The sequence below is a fragment of the Calliopsis andreniformis genome, unplaced genomic scaffold, assembly GCF_051401765.1.
Source record: "Calliopsis andreniformis isolate RMS-2024a unplaced genomic scaffold, iyCalAndr_principal scaffold0017, whole genome shotgun sequence".
NCBI lineage: Eukaryota > Metazoa > Arthropoda > Insecta > Hymenoptera > Andrenidae > Calliopsis > Calliopsis andreniformis.
The window spans coordinates 600,671-614,733 of record NW_027480429.1 but is presented as its reverse complement, the minus strand read 5'-3'; positions in this window follow the sequence as shown (position 1 = coordinate 614,733).

The window sequence follows — 14,063 nt, the reverse complement described above, 5'->3', positions numbered from 1 at the left end:
ATCATTCGTTTTATATGATGGAAAAACTGTTGTATTTATATTGTATTTTATGCTTCTGGCGTTCACATCTTAGGCCCTAACTATTCGATCTGGTGGAACAACGGCCTAGGGTGAGGCCTAGGTTGGCCGGAACGTAGAAATGACCATAACTTACACACTGGTTGCAATTATTTGTTTTATACGATGGAAAAGCTGTTGTATTTATATCGTATTTTACGCTTCTGGCGTTGACTTCTTTGGCCCCAAATATTCCATCTGGTGGAACAACGCCCTAGAGTAAAGCACAGGTTGCGCGGAACGAAGAAATGAACATAACTTTCACACTGGTAGCAATTATTCGTTTGATACAATGGAAAAACTGTTCTATTTATTTTGTATTTAATGCTTCGGGCGTTGGCTTCTAAGGCCCTAACTATTCGATCAGGGGGAGCAACGCCCTAGAGTGAAGCCTAGGTTGCTCGAAATGTAGAAATGACCATAACTTTCACACTGGTTGCAATTATTCATTTTATACGATGGAAAAACTGTTGTACTTATATTCTATTTTATTCTTATGGCGTTGAATTCTAAGTCCCTAGCTATTCGATCTGGTGGAGCAACGCCCTAGAGTGAAACCTAGGTTACCCGGAACGTAGAAATGTCCAGTACTTTCATACTGTTTGCAGTTATTCCTGTTATACGATGGAAAAACTTTTGCATCTTTATTGTATTTTATGCTTCTGGCGCTGACTTCTAAGGCCCTAGCTATTCGGTCTGGTGGAGCAACGTCCTAGAGTGAAGCCTAGGTTGCCGGGAACGTAGAAATGACCATAACTTTCACACTGGTAGCAATTTTTCGTTTTATACGATGGAAAAACTGTTTTATTTATTTTGTATTTTAGGCTTCGGGCGTTGACTTCTAAGGCCCTAACTATTCGATCTGGTGGAGCAACGCCCTAGAGTGAAGCCTAGGTTGCCGGGAACGTAGAAATGACCATAACTTTCACACTGGTTGCTATCGTTCGTTTTATATGATGGAAAAACTGTTGTATTTATATTGTACTTTATGCTTCTGGCGTTCACTTCTTAGGCCCTAACTATTCGATCTGGTGGAACGACGGCCTAGGGTGAAGCCTAGGTTGCCCGGAACGTAGAAATGACCATCACTTTCACACTGGTTGCAATTATTCGTTTTATACGATGGAAAAACTGTTGCACCTTTTTTGTATTTTATGCTTCTGGCGTTGACTCCGTAGGCCCTAACTATTCGATCTGGTGGAGCAACGTCCTAGAGTGAAGCCTAGGTTGACCGGAAAGTAAAAATGACCATAACTTTCACACTGGTTACCATTATTCGTTTTATACGATGGAAAAGCTGTTGTATTTATATCGTGTTTGATGCTTCTGGCGTTCACTTTTAAGGCCGTAGCTATTAGATGTGGTGGAGCAACGCCTTAGAGTGTCGCATAGGTTGCCCGGAACGTAGAAATGACCATTACTTTCACAATTTTTGCAAATATTATTCTATACGATGGAAAAACTGTTGTACTTATATTGTATTTTATTCTTCTGGCGTTGAATTCTAAGTCCCTAGCTATTCTACCTGGTGGAGCAACGCCCTAGAGTGAAGCCTAGGTTACCCGGAACGTAGAAATGACCATTAGTTTCACACTGTTTGCAATTATTCGTTTTATACGATGGAAAAGCTGTTGTATTTATATCGTATTTTATGCTTCTGGCGTTGACTTCTTAGGCCCTAGCAATTCCATCTGGTGGAGCAACACCCTAGAGTGAAGCCTAGTTTGCCCGGACCGTAGAAGTGACCATTACTTCCACACTGTTTGCAAATATACATTATATACGATGGAAAAGCTGTTGTACTTATATTGTAATTTATACAACTGGCGTTGACTTCTTAGGCCCTAACTATTTGATCAGGTGGAGCACCGCCCTAGAGTGAAGCATAGGCTGCCCGGAACGTAGAACATACCATTACCTTCACACTGGTTGCAATTATTCCTGTTATACGATGGAAAAACTGTTGCACCTTTATTGTATTTTATGCTTCTGGCGTTGACTTCATAGGCCCTAACTATTCGATGTGGTGGAGCAACGTCCTAGAGTGAAGCCTAGGTTGACTGGAACGTAGAAATGACCATAACTTTCACACTGGTTACCATTATTCGTTTTATACGATGGAAAAGCTGTTGTATTTATATCGTATTTTATGCTTCTGGCGTCGACTTCTTAGGCCCTAGCTATTCGATCTTGTGGAACATCGCCCTAGAGTGAAGCCTAGGTTGCCTCGAACGTAGAAATGACCATCACTTTCACACGGGTTGCAATTATTCCTGTTATAGAATGGAAAGACTGTTGTATTTTTATTGTATTTTATACTTCAGGCGTTGACTTCTGAGGCCGTAGCTATTCGATGTGGTGGAAGAACGCCATACAGTGGAGCCTAGGTTGCCCGGAACGTAGAACTGACCATAAGTTTCATACTGGTTGCAATTATTCGGTTTATACGATGGAAAAACTGTTGTATTTATATTGTATTTTATGCTTCTGGCGTTCACTTCTTAGGCCCTAACTATTCGATCTGGTGGAACAACGCCCTAGGGTGAAGCCTAGGTTGCCCGGAGCGTAGAAATGACAATTACTTTCACACTGTTTGCTATTATTCATTTTGTACGATGGAAAAGCTGTTGTATTTATATTGTATTTTATGCCTCTGGCGTTGACTTCTAAGGCCGTAGCTATTAGATGTGGTGGAGCAACGCCCTAGAGTCTTTGGCCCCAACTATTCCATCTGGTGGAACAACGCCCTAGAGTAAAGCCCAGGTTGCGCGGAACGAAGAAATGAACATAACTTTCACACTGGTAGCAATTATTCGTTTTATACGATGGAAAAACTGTTGCACCTGTTTTGTATTTTATGCTTCTGGCGTTGACTCCGTAGGCCCTAACTATTCGATCTGGTGGAGCAACGTCCTAGAGTGAAGCCTAGGTTGACCGGAACGTAGAAATGACCATAACCTTCACACTGGTTACCATTATTCGTTTTATACGATGGAAAAGCTGTTGTATTTATATCGTGTTTTATGCTTCTGGCGTTCACTTTTAAGGCCGTAGCTATTAGATGTGGTGGAGCAACGCCTTAGGGTGTCGCATAGGTTGCCCGGAACGTAGAAGTGACCATTACTTTCACAATTTTTGCAAATATTAATTTTATACGATGGAAAAACTGTTGTACTTATATTGTATTTTATTCTTCTGGCGTTGAATGCTAAGTCCCTAGCTATTCTATCTGGTGGAGGAACGCCCTAGAGTGAAACCTAGGTTACCCGGAATGTAGAAATGGCCAGTACTTTCACACTGGTTGCAGTTATTCCTGTTATACGATGGAAAAACTGTTGCACCTTTATTGTATTTTATGCATCTCGCGTTGACATCTAAGGCCCTTACTATTCGATCTGGTGGAGCAAGGCCCTAGAGTGAAGCCTAGGCTGCTCGGAACGTAGAAAAGACCATAACTTTCACACTGGCTGCCATTATTCGTTTTCTACGATGGAAAAGCTGTTGTATTTATATCGTATTTTATGCTTCTGGCGTTGACTTCTTAGGCCCTAACTATTCCATCTGGTGGAACAACGCCCTAGGGTCAAGCCTAGGTTGCCCGGAATGTAGAAATGTCCATTACTTTCACAATGTCTGCAATTATTCATTTTATACGATGGAAAAACTGTTGTACTTATATTGTATTTTATCCTTCTGGCGTTGAGTTCTAAGTCCCAAGCTATTCGATCTGGTGGAGCAACGACCTAGGGTGAAACCTAGGTTACCCGGAACGTAGAAATGACCAGTACTTTCACACTGGTTACAGGTACTCGTTTTATACAATGGAAAAGCTGTTGTATTTATACCGTATTTTATGCTTCTGGCGTTGACTTCTTAGGCCCTAGCATTTCCATCTGGTGGAGCCACACCCTAGAGTGAAGCCTAGTTTGCCCGGAACGTAGAAGTGACCATTACTTCCACACTGTATGCAAATATACATTATATTCGATGGAAAAGCTGTTGTACTTATATTGTAATTTATACTACTGACGTTGACTTCTTAGGCCCTAACTATTTGATCTGGTGGAGCACCGCCCTAGAGTGAAGCCTAGGCTGCCCGTAACGTAGAACATACCATTACCTTCCCACTGGTTGCAATTACTCCTGTTATACGATGGATAAACTGTTGCACCTTTATTGTATTTTATGCTTCTGGCGTTGACTTCATAGGCCCTAACTATTCGATCTGGTGGAGCAACGTCCTAGAGTGAAGCCTAGGTTGACTGGAACGTAGAAATGACCATAACTTTCATACTGGTTACCATTATTCGTTTTATACGATGGAAAAGCTGTTGTATTTATATAGTATTTTATGCTTCTGGCGTCGACTTTTAAGGCCGTAGCTATTAGATGTGGTGGAGCAACGCCCTAGAGTGTCGCATAGGTTGCCCGGAACGTAAAAATGACCACAACTTTCACAGTGGTAGCAATTATTCGTTTTACACATGGAAAAACTGTTCTATTTTTTTGTATTTTATGCATCGGGCTTTGACTTCTAAGGCCCTAGCTATTCGATCTGGTGGAGCAACGCCCTAGAGTGACGCCTAGGTTGCCCGGAACGCAGAAATGACTATAACTTTCACACTGGTTGCTATCATTCGTTTTATACAATGGAAAAACTGTTATATTTATATTGTATTTTATGCTTCTGTAGTTGACTTCTTTGGCCCTAACTGTTCGATCTGGTGGAACAACGCCCTAGAGTGAAGCCTAGGTTATCCGGAACGTAGAAATGACCAGTACATTCACACTGGTTGCAGTAATTCCTGAAAACAATCGAAAAACTGTTGCATCTTTATTGTATTTTATGCTTCTGGCGTTGACTTCTAAGGCCCTAACTATTCGATCGGGTGGCGCAACGACCTAGGGTGAAGCCTAGGTTGGCCGGAATGTAGAAATGTCCATAACTTTCACACTGGTTGCAATTATTCGTTTTATACGATTGAAAAGCTGTTGTATTTATATCGTATTTTATGCTTCTGGCGTTGACTTCTTATCACCTAACTATTCGATCTGGTGGTGCAACGCCCTGGAGTGAAACCTAGGTTCCTCGGAATGTAGAAATGACCATAACTTTCACACTGGTTGCAATTATTTATTTTACACGATGGAAAAACTGTTATATTTATAGCGTATTTTATGCTTCTGGCGTTGACTTCTAAGGCCCTAGCTATTCGATCTAGTGGGGCAACGCCCTAGAGTGAAGCCTAGGTTGCTCGGAACGTAGAAATGTCCATTACTTTCACACAGATTGCAATTATTCATTTTATACGATGGAAAAGCTGTTGTATTTATATCGTATTTTATGCTTCGGGCGTTGTCTTCTTAGGCCCTAACGTTTCGATCTGGTGGAGCAACGCCCTACAGTGAAGCCTAGGTAGCCCGGATCGTAGGAATGTCCATATCTTTCACACTGTTTGTAATTTTTCGTTTTATACGATGGAAAAACTGTTTTATTTATTTTGCATTTTATGCTTCGGGCGTTGACTTCTAAGGCCCTAACTATTCGATCTAGTGGAGCAACGCCCTAGAGTGCTGCCTAGGTTGCCCGGAACGTAGAAATGACCATAACTTTCACACTGGTAGCAATTATTCGTTTTATACGATGGAAAAACTGTTTTATTTATTTTGTATTTTATGCTTCGGGCGTTGACTTCTAAGGCCCTAGCTATTCGATCTAGTGGAGCAACGCCCTAGAGTGCAGCCTAGGTTGCCCGAAACGCCGAAATGATCATTCCTTGCACGCTTGTTGCAATTATTCCTGTTATAGGATTGAAAGACTGTTGTGTTTTTATTGTATTTTATACTTCAGGAGTTGACTTCTGAGGCCGTAGTAATTCGATGTGGTGGAAGAACGCCATACAGTGAAGCCTAGGTTGCCCGGAACGTAGAAATGACAATTACTTTCACACTGTTTGCAATTATTCCTTTTATACGATGGAAAAGCTGTTGTATTTATACCGTATTTTACGCTTGTGGCGTTGACTTCTAAGGACCTAACTGTTTGATCTGGTGGAGCAACGCCCTAGAGTGCAGCCTAGGTTGCCCGGAACGTAGAAATGACCATAACTTTTACACTGGTAGCAATTATTCGTTTTATACAATGGAAAAACTGTTCCATTTATTTTCGATTTAATGCTTCGGGCGTTGACTTCTAAGGCCCTAACTGTTTGATCTGGTGGAGCAACGCCCTAGAGTGAAGCCTAGGTTGCCTGGAACGTAGAAATGACCATCACTTTCACACGGGTTGCAATTATTCCTGTTATAGGATGGAAAGACTGTTGTATTTTTATTGTATTTTATACTTCAGGCGTTGACTTCTGTGGCCGTAGCTATCCGATCTGGTGGAAGAACGCCATACAGTGAAGCCTAGGTTGCCCGGAACGTAGAAATGACCATAACTTTCACACTGGCTGCAATTATTTGTTTTATACGATGGAAAAGCTGTTGTATTTATATCGTATTTTATGCTTCTGGCGTTGACTTCTTAGGCCCTAACTATTCCATCTGGTGGAACAACGCCCTAGGGTGAAGCCTAGGTTGCTCGAAATGTAGAAATGACCAAAACTTTCACACTGGTTGCTATCATTCGTTTTATATGACGGAAAAACTGTTGTATTTATATTGTATTTTATGCTTCTGGCGTTCACTTCTTAGGCCCTAACTGTTTGATCTGGTGGAGCATCGCCGTAGAGTGAAGCCTAGGTTGCCCAGAACGTAGAAATGACCATAACTTTTACACTGGTAGCAATTATTCGTTTTATACAATGGAAAAACTGTTCTATTTATTTTGTATTTAATGCTTCGGGCGTTGACTTCTAAGGACCCAACTATTAGATCTAGTGGAGCAACGCTCTAGAGTGCAGCCTAGGTTGCCGGAACGTAGAAATGACCATAACTTTCACACAGGTAGCAATTATTCGTTTTATACGATGGAAAAACTGTTTTATTTATTTTGTATTTTATGCTTCGGGCGTTGACTTCTAAGGCCCTAGCTATTCGATCTAGTGGAGCAACGCCCTAGAGTGCAGCCTAGGTTGCCCGAAACGCCGAAATGATCATTACTTTCACGCTTGTTGCAATCATTCCTGTTATAGGATGGAAAGACTGTTGTGTTTTTATTGTATTTTATACTTCAGGCGTTGCATTCTGAGGCCGTAGCTATTCGATGTGGTGGAAGAACGCCATACAGTGAAGCCTAGGTTGCCCGGAACGTAGAAATGACCATTACTTTCACACTGTTTGCAATTATTCCTTTTATACGATGGAAAAGCTGTTGTATTTATATCGTATTTTACGCTTCTGGCGTTGACTTCTAAGGACCTAACTGTTTGATCTGGTGGAGCAACGCCTTAGAGTGAAGCCTATGTTGCGTCGAACGTAGAAATGACCATCCCTTTCACACGGGTTGCAATTATTCCTGTTATAGGGTGGAAAGACTGTTGTATTTTTATTGTATTTTATACTTCAGGCGTTGACTTCTGAGGCCGTAGCTATTCGATGTGGTGGAAGAACGCCATACAGTGGAGCCTAGGTTGCCCGGAACGTAGAACTGACCATAAGTTTCATACTGGTTGCAATTATTCGGTTTATACGATGGAAAAACTGTTGTATTTATATTGTATTTTATGCTTCTGGCGTTCACTTCTTAGGCCCTAACTATTCGATCTGGTGGAACAACGCCCTAGGGTGAAGCCTAGGTTGCCCGGAGCGTAGAAATGACAATTACTTTCACACTGTTTGCTATTATTCATTTTGTACGATGGAAAAGCTGTTGTATTTATATTGTATTTTATGCCTCTGGCGTTGACTTCTAAGGCCGTAGCTATTAGATGTGGTGGAGCAACGCCCTAGAGTCTTTGGCCCCAACTATTCCATCTGGTGGAACAACGCCCTAGAGTAAAGCCCAGGTTGCGCGGAACGAAGAAATGAACATAACTTTCACACTGGTTACCATTATTCGTTTTATACGATGGAAAAGCTGTTGTATTTATATCGTGTTTTATGCTTCTGGCGTTCACTTTTAAGGCCGTAGCTATTAGATGTGGTGGAGCAACGCCTTAGGGTGTCGCATAGGTTGCCCGGAACGTAGAAATGACCATTACTTTCACAATTTTTGCAAATATTAATTTTATACGATGGAAAAACTGTTGTACTTATATTGTATTTTATTCTTCTGGCGTTGAATGCTAAGTCCCTAGCTATTCTAACTGGTGGAGGAACGCCCTAGAGTGAAACCTAGGTTACCCGGAATGTAGAAATGGCCAGTACTTTCACACTGGTTGCAGTTATTCCTGTTATACGATGGAAAAACTGTTGCACCTTTATTGTATTTTATGCATCTCGCGTTGACATCTAAGGCCCTTACTATTCGATCTGGTGGAGCAAGGCCCTAGAGTGAAGCCTAGGCTGCTCGGAACGTAGAAAAGACCATAACTTTCACACTGGCTGCCATTATTCGTTTTCTACGATGGAAAAGCTGTTGTATTTATATCGTATTTTATGCTTCTGGCGTTGACTTCTTAGGCCCTAACTATTCCATCTGGTGGAACAACGCCCTAGGGTCAAGCCTAGGTTGCCCGGAATGTAGAAGTGTCCATTACTTTCACAATGTCTGCAATTATTCATTTTATACGATGGAAAAACTGTTGTACTTATATTGTATTTTATCCTTCTGGCGTTGAGTTCTAAGTCCCAAGCTATTCGATCTGGTGGAGCAACGACCTAGGGTGAAACCTAGGTTACCCGGAACGTAGAAATGACCAGTACTTTCACACTGGTTACAGGTACTCGTTTTATACAATGGAAAAGCTGTTGTATTTATACCGTATTTTATGCTTCTGGCGTTGACTTCTTAGGCCCTAGCAATTCCATCTGGTGGAGCCACACCCTAGAGTGAAGCCTAGTTTGCCCGGAACGTAGAAGTGACCATTACTTCCACACTGTATGCAAATATACATTATATTCGATGGAAAAGCTGTTGTACTTATATTGTAATTTATACTACTGACGTTGACTTCTTAGGCCCTAACGATTTGATCTGGTGGAGCACCGCCCTAGAGTGAAGCCTAGGCTGCCCGTAACGTAGAACATACCATTACCTTCCCACTGGTTGCAATTACTCCTGTTATACGATGGATAAACTGTTGCACCTTTATTGTATTTTATGCTTCTGGCGTTGACTTCATAGGCCCTAGCTATTCGATCTGGTGGAGCAACGCCCTAGAGTGCAGCCTAGGTTGCCCGGAACGTAGAAATGACCATAACTTTTACACTGGTAGCAATTATTCGTTTTATACAATGGAAAAACTGTTCCATTTATTTTCGATTTAATGCTTCGGGCGTTGACTTCTAAGGCCCTAACTGTTTGATCTGGTGGAGCAACGCCCTAGAGTGAAGCCTAGGTTGCCTGGAACGTAGAAATGACCATCACTTTCACACGGGTTGCAATTATTCCTGTTATAGGATGGAAAGACTGTTGTATTTTTATTGTATTTTATACTTCAGGCGTTGACTTCTGTGGCCGTAGCTATCCGATCTGGTGGAAGAACGCCATACAGTGAAGCCTAGGTTGCCCGGAACGTAGAAATGACCATAACTTTCACACTGGCTGCAATTATTTGTTTTATACGATGGAAAAGCTGTTGTATTTATATCGTATTTTATGCTTCTGGCGTTGACTTCTTAGGCCCTAACTATTCCATCTGGTGGAACAACGCCCTAGGGTGAAGCCTAGGTTGCTCGAAATGTAGAAATGACCAAAACTTTCACACTGGTTGCTATCATTCGTTTTATATGACGGAAAAACTGTTGTATTTATATTGTATTTTATGCTTCTGGCGTTCACTTCTTAGGCCCTAACTGTTTGATCTGGTGGAGCATCGCCGTAGAGTGAAGCCTAGGTTGCCCAGAACGTAGAAATGACCATAACTTTTACACTGGTAGCAATTATTCGTTTTATACAATGGAAAAACTGTTCTATTTATTTTGTATTTAATGCTTCGGGCGTTGACTTCTAAGGACCCAACTATTAGATCTAGTGGAGCAACGCTCTAGAGTGCAGCCTAGGTTGCCGGAACGTAGAAATGACCATAACTTTCACACAGGTAGCAATTATTCGTTTTATACGATGGAAAAACTGTTTTACTTATTTTGTATTTTATGCTTCGGGCGTTGACTTCTAAGGCCCTAGCTATTCGATCTAGTGGAGCAACGCCCTAGAGTGCAGCCTAGGTTGCCCGAAACGCCGAAATGATCATTACTTTCACGCTTGTTGCAATCATTCCTGTTATAGGATGGAAAGACTGTTGTGTTTTTATTGTATTTTATACTTCAGGCGTTGCATTCTGAGGCCGTAGCTATTCGATGTGGTGGAAGAACGCCATACAGTGAAGCCTAGGTTGCCCGGAACGTAGAAATGACCATTACTTTCACACTGTTTGCAATTATTCCTTTTATACGATGGAAAAGCTGTTGTATTTATATCGTATTTTACGCTTCTGGCGTTGACTTCTAAGGACCTAACTGTTTGATCTGGTGGAGCAACGCCTTAGAGTGAAGCCTATGTTGCGTCGAACGTAGAAATGACCATCCCTTTCACACGGGTTGTAATTATTCCTGTTATAGGGTGGAAAGACTGTTGTATTTTTATTGTATTTTATACTTCAGGCGTTGACTTCTGAGGCCGTAGCTATTCGATGCGGTGGAAGAACGCCATACAGTGAAGCCTAGGTTGCCCGGAACGTAGAAATGACCATAAGTTTCATACTGGTTGCAATTATTCGTTTTATACGATGGAAAAACTGTTGTATTTATATTGTATTTTATGCTTCTGGCGTTCACTTCTTAGGCCCTAACTATTCGATCTGGTGGTACAACGCCCTAGGGTGAAGCCTAGGTTGCCCGGAACGTAGAAATGACCATAACTTTTACACTGGTAGCATTTATTCGTTTTATACAATTGAAAAACCGTTCTATTTATTTTGTATTTTATGCTTCGGGCGTTGACTTCTAAGGCCGTAACTATTCGATCTGGTGGAGCAACGCCCTGGAGTGAAACCTAGGTTTCCCGGAACGTAGAAATATCCACTACTATCACACTGGTTGCATATTATTCCTGCTACACGATGGAAAAACTGTTGTATTTTTATTGCATTTTATGCTTCTGGCGTTCACTTCTTAGGCCCTAACTATTCGATCTGGTGGAACAACGGCCTAGGGTGAAGCCTAGATTGCCCGGAACGTAGAAATGACCATAACTTTTACACTGGTAGCAATTATTCGTTTTATACAATGGAAAAACTGTTCTATTTATTTTGTACTTATGCTTCGGGCGTTGACTTCTAAGACCCTAACTGTTTGATCTGGTGGAGCAACGCCCTAGAGTGACGCCTAGGTTGACCGGAACGTAGAAATGACAATAACTTTCACACTGGTTACAATTATCTGTTTTATACGATGGAAAAGCTGTTGTATTTATATCGTATTATATGCTTCTGGCGTTGACTTCTTAGGCCCCAACTATTCCATCTTGTGGAACAACGCCCTAGGGTAAAGCCCAGGTAGCGCGGAACGTAGAAATGACCATAACTTTCACACTGGAAGCAATTATTCATTTTATACGATGGAAAAACTGTTTTATTTATTTTGTATTTTATGCTTCGGGCGTTGACTTCTAAGGCCCTAACTATTCGAAATGGTGGAGCAACGCCCTAGAGTGAAGCCTAGGTCGCCCGGAACGTAGAAATGACCATAACTCTCACACTGGTTGCTATCATTCGTTTTATACGATGAAAGAACTGTTATATTTATATTGTATTTTATGCTTCTGGCGTTGACTTCTGAGGCCCTAACTATTCGATCTGGTGGTGCAACTCCCTAGGGTGAAGCCTAGGTTGCTCGGAACGTAGAAATGACCATAACTTTCACACTGGAAGCAATTATTCATTTTATACGATGGAAAAACTGTTTTATTTATTATGTATTTTATGCTTCGGGCGTTGACTTCTAAGGCCCTAACTATTCGAAATGGTGGAGCAACGCCCTAGAGTGAAGCCTAGGTCGCCCGGAACGTAGAAATGACCATAACTCTCACACTGGTTGCTATCATTCGTTTTATACGATGGCAAAACTGTTGTATTTATATCGTGTTTTATGCTTCTGGCGTTGACTTCTAAGGACCTAACTATTCGGTCTGGTGGAGCAACGCCCTAGAGTGAAGCCTAGGTTGCTCGGAATATAGAAATGACCATAACTTTCACACTGGTTGCAATTATTCGTTTTATACGATGGATGAACTGTTGCATCTTTATCGTATTTTGTGCTTCTGGCGTCGACTTCTTAGGCCGTAACTATTCGATCTGGTGGAACAACGGCCAAGGGTGAAGCCTAGGTTGCCCGGAACGTAGAAATGCCCATCACTTTCACACTGGCTGCAATTATTCGTTTTATACGATGGAAAAACTGTTGCATCTTTATCGTATTTTATGCTTCTGTCGTTGACTTCTCAGGCCGTAACTGTTTGATCTGGTAGAGCAACGCCCTAGAGGGAAGCCTAGGTTGCCCGGAACGTAGAAATGACCATAACTTTCACACTGGTTGCAATTATTTATTTTATACGATGGAAAAGCTGTTGTATTTATATCGTATTTTATGCTTCTGGCGTTAACTTTTTAGGCCCTAACTGTTCGATCTGGTAGAGCAACGCCCTAGAGTGAAGCCTACGTTGCCCGGTACGTAGAAATGGCCATAACTTTCACACTGGTAGCAATTATTCGTTTTATACGATGGAAAAACTGTTTTATTTATTTTGTATTTTATGCTTCGGGCGTTGACTTCTAAGGCCCTAACTATTCCATCTGGTGGAGCAACGCCCTAGAGTGCAGCCTAGGTTGCCCGGAACGTAGAAATGACCATAACTTTTACACTGGTAGCAATTATTCGTTTTATACAATGGAAAAACTGTTCTATTTATTTTGTATTTAATGCTTCGGGCGTTGACTTCTAAGGCCCTAACTGTTTGATCTGGTGGAGCAACGCCCTGAATTGAAGCCTAGGTTGCCTGGAACGTAGAAATGACCATAACTTTCACACTGGTTGCTATCATTCGTTTTATATGATGGAAAAACTGTTGTATTTATATTGTATTTTATGCTTCTGGCGTTCACTTCTTAGGCCCTAACTATTCGATCTGGTGGAACAACGGCCAAGGGTGAAGCCTAGGTTGCCCGGAACGTAGAAATGACCATCACTTTCACACTGGTTGCAATTATTCGTTTTATACGATGGAAAAACTGTTGCATCTTTATCGTATTTTATGCTTCTGGCGTTGACTTCTTAGGCCGTAACTATTCGACCTGGTGGAGCAACGCCCTGGAGTGAAACCTAGGTTGCCCGGAACGTAGAAATGACCACTACTATCACACTGGTTGCAAATTATTCCTGCTATGCCATGGAAAGGCTGTTGTATTTTTATTGCATTTTATGCTTCTGGCGTTCACTTCTTAGGCCCTAACTATTCGATATGGTGGAACAACGGCCTAGGGTGAAGCCTAGGTTGCCCGGAAGGTAGAAATGACCATAACTTTTACACTGGTAGCGATTGATCGTTTTATACAATGGAAAAACTGTTCTATTTATTTTGTATTTAATGCTTCGGGCGTTGACTTCTAAGGCCCTAACTGTTTGATCTGGCGGAGCAACGTCCTAGAGGGAAGCTTAGGTTGCCCGGAACGTAGAAATGACCATAACTTTCACACTGGTTGCAATTATTTATTTTATACGATGGAAAAGCTGTTGTATTTATATCGTATTTTATGCTTCTGGCGTTGAGTTCTTAGGCCCTAACTATTCCATCTGGGGGAACAACGCCCTAGGGTAAAGCCCAGGATGCGCGGAACGTAGAAATGACCATAACTTTCACACTGGTATCAATTATTCGTTTTATACGATGGAAGAACTGTCATATT